Source organism: Bubalus kerabau, chromosome 17, assembly GCF_029407905.1.
Source record: "Bubalus kerabau isolate K-KA32 ecotype Philippines breed swamp buffalo chromosome 17, PCC_UOA_SB_1v2, whole genome shotgun sequence".
Lineage (NCBI taxonomy): Eukaryota > Metazoa > Chordata > Mammalia > Artiodactyla > Bovidae > Bubalus > Bubalus kerabau.
The window spans coordinates 62,358,192-62,367,084 of NC_073640.1; the positions used below are offsets into that span (position 1 = coordinate 62,358,192).

Below are 8,893 nucleotides of genomic sequence, written 5' to 3' on the forward strand. Positions count from 1 at the left end.
TTTAAATGCTATGGCACCTTCTATTGGAAATTTTGTAACTTATGATTGATGACTTTTGATAAGAGCTCTTCTTAAACCAGGATAATATCTTCAGTGGACAATGTGGCTTCAGGGTGTGTCCCGAGATCATGCCAATTCTGATGCTCGAGCTAGTACTCCCCAAAACCAAATTACTTTTGAAATGTTAACCAGTACAGGGCAATGTGATGCTATAGAAGCTCAAATACAAAGCCATACTTGCTGGAGAAGGAAATGGCAACCCACTCCAGTACTCTTGCCTGGAAAATCCTATAGACAGAGGAGCCTGGTAGGCTACAGTCCATGGGGTCGCAAAGAGTCGGACATGACTGAGCGACTTCACTTGACTTTGGTGGAAAACTATCTTGACTGTAATAACTGTAGTCATCTGGTTCTTGCTGTTTGCTTTTATATCTGTAACTATATAATGAACTTTGTATCTAAGTGGATTAGGCATTTAAGTTACAAGTGATTGTTCATGCTCCTGCAGTTTCCACTGCCTCCTCTAGCTATTACTTAGGGCCCCTGGATCAGAGACCCTCAATATAAGGATAAGGAGAATATGTTTCCTCAACAAGTTAGGGTCTACGCCCTTTCCCAGAAGGAAGAAGTTACAGAATGATTTCTCCACCCCTTTCCCTGGCAACAATATTCTCCTAAAAGCAGGAGGAAATGAAAGAGTTAAAGCTTAGGCAGGCAGTCCAAGGCCCTGTAAGGAGGAGACAAACATTCTCACTCATGCTTTCTTTAAGCCTTGTGCAACAATGTATCTTGCCAGAGAACTGACCTTTCTTTAGGTCCAGAACTAATGATCACACAGCAGAATGTCTTAGTCATGGAAATGCTTTTCTTAGGCTCTATCTTAATTATTATAATTGCAATAAATCTTGCCTGGGAAGCTATATCTCAAGAGTTGTACCCCTGCTTACACAGCAACAGTATATCTTGCATAAAGACATTGTCTGGAACCTGTTCTCCCTGGCTAATCTTGTACCAATGTTATCTCAGCATGTATGTCTTGAGAAAGGGCCTAATAGACCTCTTACATCGTTGAGGTATTCTTTTTATCTGTTCTCAGCAACTAGTTGAGAAGTATATAAGGTCCCACTTAAACTAATGAGGTGGATACTCTTTCTACCCCCACAAACCTTCTACCTTTTACTTGACCGATCTAGTTTGATTTCTAAAGGAATTACTGTTCACCCTGTGAAGAAAAGAGACTGTGAAATGATCATCAACTTTCTTTACAGGGTTTTCCCGGTGGCTTAGATGGTAAAGAGTCTGTCTGCAATTCTGAGGCCCCCGTTCTATCCCTGGGTCCAGAAGATCCCCTGGAGGAGGGCATGGCAACCCACTCCAAAAAACTATAAGGTTTTTTTTTTTTTTTTTTTAATTAAAAAAAAATCTGGTGTCACGGTCCTTCTACCCTAGTGGTCCAGTGGCTAAGATCCCACATGCTACAACTAAGACCCAGCATAGCCAAATATTTAAACAGCTTTTAGAATATAGCATAAGAATATGAGTGGATTATAGGAAGCCAGCAAAGTACATTTCAGAATAATTCTTTATAGAAAACAATTCAATGTAAAGCAAAAAGCAAAACCATCACCAGAAGGAATAAAAGCACCTTTAACATTCCTTTAGACATCGCATGATGACAGATGTCATTTCTGGCTCCACCAGTCTCCCCGTCCTCTACTCCACACCAGGAAACAGAAGAGGTAACCCACAGCTGTCTGAGTCAAGTCACTGTCCCCTGGGCTGAACAGAATGGCAAATGGAAGCTCTATTGTAATATAAATAATTACAAGATGCACACATACAGACAGGAAATTTTCAATTCTCATCCATATCAGAATAATTTTAAAAGGTATTTTTTGGAGTCCAAAGCCACGAATCAAATACATCACAACTTAATCATGCATATGCAAACAGCTCAGCATTCATCTGGGTCCAGATCTCCACCCCCTCACTTCTACATGTTTCCCTTTCATTTGGTTTGTCTCTCTGTTCCCCTCTGCTGTCCTGCCTCTCTGCACATTGTTCCCCTCAACCTTTCTGACCTGTTTCCTTGTGTCCCTCTCTTTCAGTCCTCCAGGTTACCACCATTGAATCCGTGACATGCCCTTCATCCCCACTCTGCCCCACCTCTGGTGGCTGAACTACCTTTCCACCCTCTCTTCCTCTGCTCCCTTTGTCCCCACTCCAGCCCTTCTCTCCCAGGATCAAGTCTCTCCCTAGGTCATGTCTTCCACCCTTTTATACCCTCACTATACTGATCAGCCCTGGAGCAGGAAATGGCAACTCACTCCAGTATTCTCACCTGGAGAATTCCATGGACAGAGGAGCCTAGTGGACTACAGTCCATGGGAATCACAAAAAGTCAGACACGACTAAGTGACTAACCTTCCCTTTTCATACTGATCAGGGGCTCCTCTCCTATTCTGTCTTTACTCCTTCATGTCCCAAGAGATTCCAACTTTCTTTCACTTTGTTTTTTTAACACCTTCTACTTTCACTGTTTATTCTTTCATTCTTACCATCTCTTTGCAAAACACCCATCCTCCACACTGTCCTCTGATCTCACCCACTCTTCTGTTCTCCTCACGTATCTATTCCTCTCAGTCACTCTGTCTCCTGACCCCTCTTGCCCACACATTCAGAGTAGGTGGGATGAAGTAAGATGTCTGCCTCGTGAGAGAGCACTGATGAAATCAAAACTCAACAGTTTAAGGCAAGACAGGAAAATTAAACGCAAACTTTCCCTCTGCCCGTTTTGGCCCCCTCCCTCCTCTCCCATGAGCCCTCTGTTAACCAGACCTCGATGGAAGAACCTGCTCAAACATAAAGATCAATTTTTCTTCCTCTGGCACCAAGCCACATCACTCCTTAGAAGACAACATTCTCAATATTCTAAAGGATCACAATGAGACAGAAGGAAGGGGGCAGGGCACAACCATTCAAAGAAGTGAGGGGAGGGGATGACACAGTCATTGAGAAAAAAAGGACATGACAAAAACTAGTTAGAACCCCAACGAGGTGCAAGATGGCAGAAGAGTCTACTTCCAGTTGACCTTAAGCCTCATTACACTCTGACTCTAACACATCACCTAAATGACACATGCACAGGCACAATGATAGTTCACAGGATAACCATAAAAGGCCAAAAAGCAGGCAGAGGCCCAATTCCCAGAAACCCTGCCCCTTCCTTAAATAGAATATTCCTCCCATCTACTTCTGCTTCATTGAATAGTCTTTGACTGTGTGGATCACAACAAACTATGAAAAATTCTTCAACAGACAGGAATACCAGACCACCTGACATGCCTCCTGAGAAATCTATATGTAAGTCAGGAAACAACAGTTAGAACTGGACATGGCTTCTTCTTCATGAAAACACCAAATGGCAGATGACGCCAGAGCTGCGGGAGGGCCCGGAGGCCCCAGGGGCCCCGAAATGGGAGGCCACGGTGGCTTCCACGGAGGCCTCGGTAGTGGCATCCGGGGCCGGGGTCACGGCCGGAGTCAGGGCTGGGGCAGAGGCCGTGGAACTCACGGAGGCAAGGCCGAGGACAAGGAGTGGCTCCCCATTACCAAGCTGGGCCGCCTGGTCAAGGACATGAAGATCAGATCTCTGGAGGAGATCTACCTTTTCTCTCTGCCCATCAAGGAGCCTGAGATTATTGACTTTTTCCTGGGAGCATCCCTCAAGGATGAGGTTTTGAAGATTATGCCCATGCAAAAGCAGACCCATGCTGGCCAGCGGACCAGGTTCAAGGCATTTGTTGCCATTGGGGATTACAACAGACACGTTGGTCTGGGTGTCAAGTGCTCCAAGGAAGTAGCCACTGCCATCCGTCGGGCCATCATCCTGGCCAAGCTGTCCATCGTCCCTGTGTGAAGAGGCTACTGAGGGAACAAGATCAGCAAGCCCCACACGGTTCCTTGCAAGGTGACTGGCTGCTGCGGCTCTGTGCTGGTGCGTCTCATCCCTGCCCCCAAAGGCACTGGCATCGTCTCTGCCCCGTGCCCAAGAAGCTGCTGATGATGGCCGGCATCGACGACTGCTATACTTCTGCCAGGGGCTGCACTGCCACCCTGGGCAACTTTGCCAAGGCTACTTTTGATGCCATTTCCAAGACTTACAGTTATCTCACCCCTGACCTCCGGAAAGAGACAGTGTTCACCAAGTCTCCATATCGGGAATTCACTGACCATCTTGTGAGGACCCACACCAGAGTTTCCGTGCAGAGGATGCAGGCCCCAGCTGTAGCCACCAAATAATTTTATAAAGGGAATAATAAAGTGAATGAAACCCCCCCCCCAAAAAAAAGAACTGGATCTGGAACAACAGACTGGTTCTAAATAGGAAAAGGAGTTCGTCAAGGCTGTATATTGTCACCCTGCTTATTTAACTTCTATGCAGAGTACATCATGAGAAACGCTGGACTGGAAGAAACGCAAGCTGGAATCAAGATTGCCAGGAGAAATATCAATAACCTCAGATATGCAGATGACACCACCCTTATGGCAGAAAGTAAAGAGGAATTAAAAAGCCTCTTGATGAAAGTGAAAGTGGAGAGTGAAAAAGTTGGCTTAAAGCTCAACATTCAGAAAACGAAGATCATGGCATCCGGTCCCATCACTTCATGGCAAATAGTTGGGGAAACAATGGAAACAGTGAGACACTATTTTTTGGGCTCCAAATCACTGAAGATGGTGACTGCAGCTATGAAATTAAGACACTTGCTCCTTGGAAGAAAGGCTATGACCAACCTAAACAACATATTAAAAATCAGAGACATTACTTTGCCAACAAAGGTCCATCTAGTCAAGGCTATGGTTGTTCCAGTAGTCATGTATGGGTGTGAGAGTTGGACTATAAACAAAGCCGAGTGCCAAAGAAGTGATGCTTTTGAACTGTGATGTTGGAGATGACTCTTGAGAGTCCCTTGGGCGGCAAGGAGATCCAACCAGTCCATCCTAAAGGAAATCAGTCCTGGGTGTTCATTGGAAGGACTGATGCTGAAGCTGAAACTCCAATACTTTGGCCACCTGATGCAAAGAACTGACTTATTGGAAAAGACCCTGATGCAGGGAAAGATTGAAGGCGGGAGGAGAAGGGGACGACAGAGGATGAGATAGTTGGATGGCATCACTGACTCAATGGACATGAGTTTGAGTAAGCTCCTAGAGTTGGTGATGGACCAGGAAGCCTGGCATGCTGCAGTTCATGGGGTCGCAGACAGTCGGACGTGACTGAGTGACTGAACTGAACTGAGAGCATTACAGTAAGTGTATCTGAGAAGGTCTTTGAAAAGGAGTACCTGGGCAAAAGAGCTTAGATAAATTCAAGAGATACACCAAAAACCCAATGAGGATCTATCAGAGTTTCTAGAAAGAGTTTACCATACTTACAGGCACTACTCTGATGCAAACTCTGAGGCCTTTGAAAATAATGAGAATGGTAAACATAACCTTTATTGGACAAAGCTCCCCAGACATAAGAAAATCACAAAAGTTAGATGGTCCATTTGGAATGACCCCTTCTCAACTGGCAGATGTTGCTTTAAAAGTGTTCAACAACAGGGAACAGCAAAAGAAGCAAGAAGATGCAGGACTGAAAGCCACATTACCTGGTGGCAGCAGTGGACTCCCAGAGCACGAGTAACCTGAGGAGAGGTGAGCCACCGCGGGGGAGGGAACAACACGCTTAGTGTAAGGAGGGCACTGGAAAACAACTGTCCTTGGCTAAGGAGTAAGAAGGAAAACAGTAACAAGCAGGAGCCTGTCGTTGCAGTAGAAAGAGATGAACACTCTAATGATGCCCCAGGAGCCCCGGGTACCTGTGACAATGGGGACAAGCTGACTGACCTTCTGATAGCTACAGTGCAGCATACTTGGTAGATACCAAGATGGTGCAGAGAACGACTCAGTCCATCCCGATCACAGGAGTTTCTGGAGAAGTGCAAAGCTGTTCTTTCTTACAACCTCTGCAATGCTGATTAGGGCACCTCAACCTGAAACACAGTTTCTTGTATATGCCAACATGTCCAATCCCTCTTTTGTAAATTAAATGCACAAATGATGTTTTCACCGGAACAGCTTGACCTCAGCATCCTGTCGGGGCACCCAGTAAGCAGGCAGATGACATTTGTGGACACTCTGGAGAAGGAGACTGATTCCCCCTCCCCAAGTATACAAAAAGGTAAGGCAGGAAGTGTGGGCTGACAGTACCCCGGGGAAGGCCGACAAACACATGGCCAATACAAATCCTGTTATTAGGGACATGGAGGGATTCCCTGGTGGCTCAGTGGCTACAAGTTGGCACATTTGCTGCAGTGGTTCAGGTTCAATTCCTGGTGAGGGAACTTAGGATCCTGCAAACTGTGCAGGGCAGCCATAAAAAAAAAAAAAAAAAAAAGACACTGGGACTCCTAATTTAAAACAATACCTTCTGAGGCAAGAGACCCCAAAGATAATTCAGACAATTCTTGAAAAGTTGGCTTAACTGGGATGAATTAAACCTTGTAGATTCCTATATAAACTCCTATCCTCCCAAAGAGCCAAACTCAGCAGTGTACAAATCATTGTCGAAGACGTGAGGGCCATTAGTGAGACAGCCCAAGATTTGCAGCCTTAACAGTAATCCATATATGTTCTGCGCACAACTACTGTGGGACAATACTGCTGGTTCTCAGTTCTGGGCTTGAAGGACACTTTCCCCTGCATTCCTACTGCAGAAGAACCACTGCAGCTGTCTGCTCTCTGGTGGCAGGACCAGAAACACAGGGAGTCCAACAGTACTGCTGGACAGTGTTGCCTCAAGGACTGAAGATTTCCCCTACCTTGTTTGGGGAAATGTTGGCTCGGGCTCTTACTCCAATGTTTGTTGATGACTTGGTCACAACAAGCGAAACGTCTACAAAATACCATAGGAACCCTGAACTCGGCTGATTGTGGATGGAACGGCTCCCAGAAGAAGGCACAAGTATGTAAGTAACAAGTCATGTACCTGGGTTTCATCCTCTGCCTGACAGAAAATAGGCAACTGCTGGCTTGGGAACACCCAAGACACAGAGCTGAGGGGCTTCTGGGAAAGGCAGGATTCTGTCGAATTAGGATCTTGAATAAAGGCTTTAAAAGAACATATCTTGAGCTCTTTACTTCAACAAAAGAGCACCAAACAGGCTGGGAAATGATAAAAACAAGGTTAGTCTCGGCTCCAGCTTTGGAAATAGCAGACTTAAACCTTTCACACTGTAGGCCCATGAGAGTCAAGGCATGAGTCTCAGATATTAATTCAAGCTCTGGGGAACATCCCTCGGCCCACTACTTACTTCTCAACTAAAACAGAGTGTTCAGGGTGGCCCCCTAGCCTTTGAGCGGTACCAACTCCTTGTGCCAGACTTCTGGAAGCCGAGTAGTTCACCATGGGGCAACCCACCACTGTGTATGTCTCTCACCCTGTCCTTTCTTTGGGCTTCCCTGGTAGCTCAGTTGGTAAAGAATTTGCCTGCAATGCAAGAGACCCCAGTTCGATTCCTGGGTCGGGAAGATCCCCTGGAGAAGAGAAAGGTTACCCACTCCAGTATTCTGGCCTGGAGAATTCCATGGACTGTATAGTCTATGTGGTTGCAAAGAGTCGCACACGACTGAGTGACTTTCACTTTATTTCATGTCCTTTCTTCACTGGAACAAAAAGGGGGCTATTGGCTGACTTCTGGGAGAATGGGGAAGTACCAAGCCATTCTCTCAGGCAATTCCACTCTAAAACTTCATGTCACTTTGGCCCTAAATCCAGCATCACTGCTTCCGACGGTTGCTGTACAACCCCCTGAGCATGAGCATACCGGGCTCAAGCAGACTGGGCTCAACACACAACCCTTGGCTGAGCCAGATGTGGACCTTTTCATGGATGCAAGCAGCTTCATGGACCAAGCAGGGGACGTATTCGATATGTAGTGAAAACCCTTTGTGTTTTTTTGCCACACAGCCTACAAGATCTTCGTTCCCCAACCAGGAATCAAACCTGCACTCCCTGCAGTGGAAGTGCAGAGTCTTAACCACTGGACCGCCAGGGAAGTCCTGTGGTGCTAACCCTTGAAAAGGTGGTAGAAGCAAAAGCCCTGCCCCTAGGGAGCTCAGCTCAGGAGGCAGAAGTCACTGCTCTGACAAGAGCCCTACTGCTCACTGAAGGCACGTGAGTGATACGTACAGAGGCTCCCGCTCTGCGTTCTCTGTGGTGCCTGCTCACAGGACCATCACCAGCAGAGAAGGGGGCTCCTCGCTTTGGACAATAAAGACAGAAAACATGCTTTGAGATCCTGTCACTATGAGAAGCCATCCACAAGCCCTCACTGGTGGCCGGAGTGCACTGTCCAGGCCACCAGAAGGGTGAAATTCATATAATCCAAAACAATCAGTTAGCTGACCAAGCTGCAAGGCCAGGCAGCAAAGGCAGGTGATTCTCAAGCCATGAGAGGGTCACTACAGATCAACTTGTCAAAATACCAGGTGGCATATCTGGAAAAGGAGTGAGGATTCACTCTGGACCACACCACACCTGGGGAAGATGTGTGCATGTGGAACTGTCCTGACTCCTGAGGCCCTCTTGCACACCGTGCCACACCACACTGTAACAGCACCCACACCAGGAGAGATGCCACAATGCATTCACAAGTTCATAATGGAGCCTAACCTGCAGAAGACCATCCAGCGAGCCCCTCAGACTTGCATGATCCGTGCTAAAAATAAAGACTGCTGTCAGACCTCCCCAGATGGGGACCCAACACAGGAACCTGGGTCACCCAGGACTGGCAAGCAGACTAAAGTAAATCAAGTTGATAAGGATAGAGAAAAGAGACAGAGTAGG

General features: G+C 46.6%; 1 long non-coding RNA gene and 1 pseudogene across 1 annotated transcript; one reads left to right on the forward strand and one right to left on the reverse strand.

Moving 5' to 3' along the window:
- Window positions 1–1,644: 1,644 nt before the first annotated feature.
- LOC129631287 (uncharacterized) lies at window positions 1,645–6,025 on the reverse strand. Its single transcript, XR_008703974.1, has 3 exons — window positions 5,893–6,025; window positions 5,655–5,769; window positions 1,645–1,779 (listed from the first exon to the last, which is right to left on the reverse strand). It is a non-coding gene; the product is annotated as an uncharacterized LOC129631287 (long non-coding RNA).
- On the forward strand, window positions 3,422–4,329 carry LOC129631282 (40S ribosomal protein S2-like; annotated as a pseudogene).
- Window positions 6,026–8,893: the final 2,868 nt, after the last annotated feature.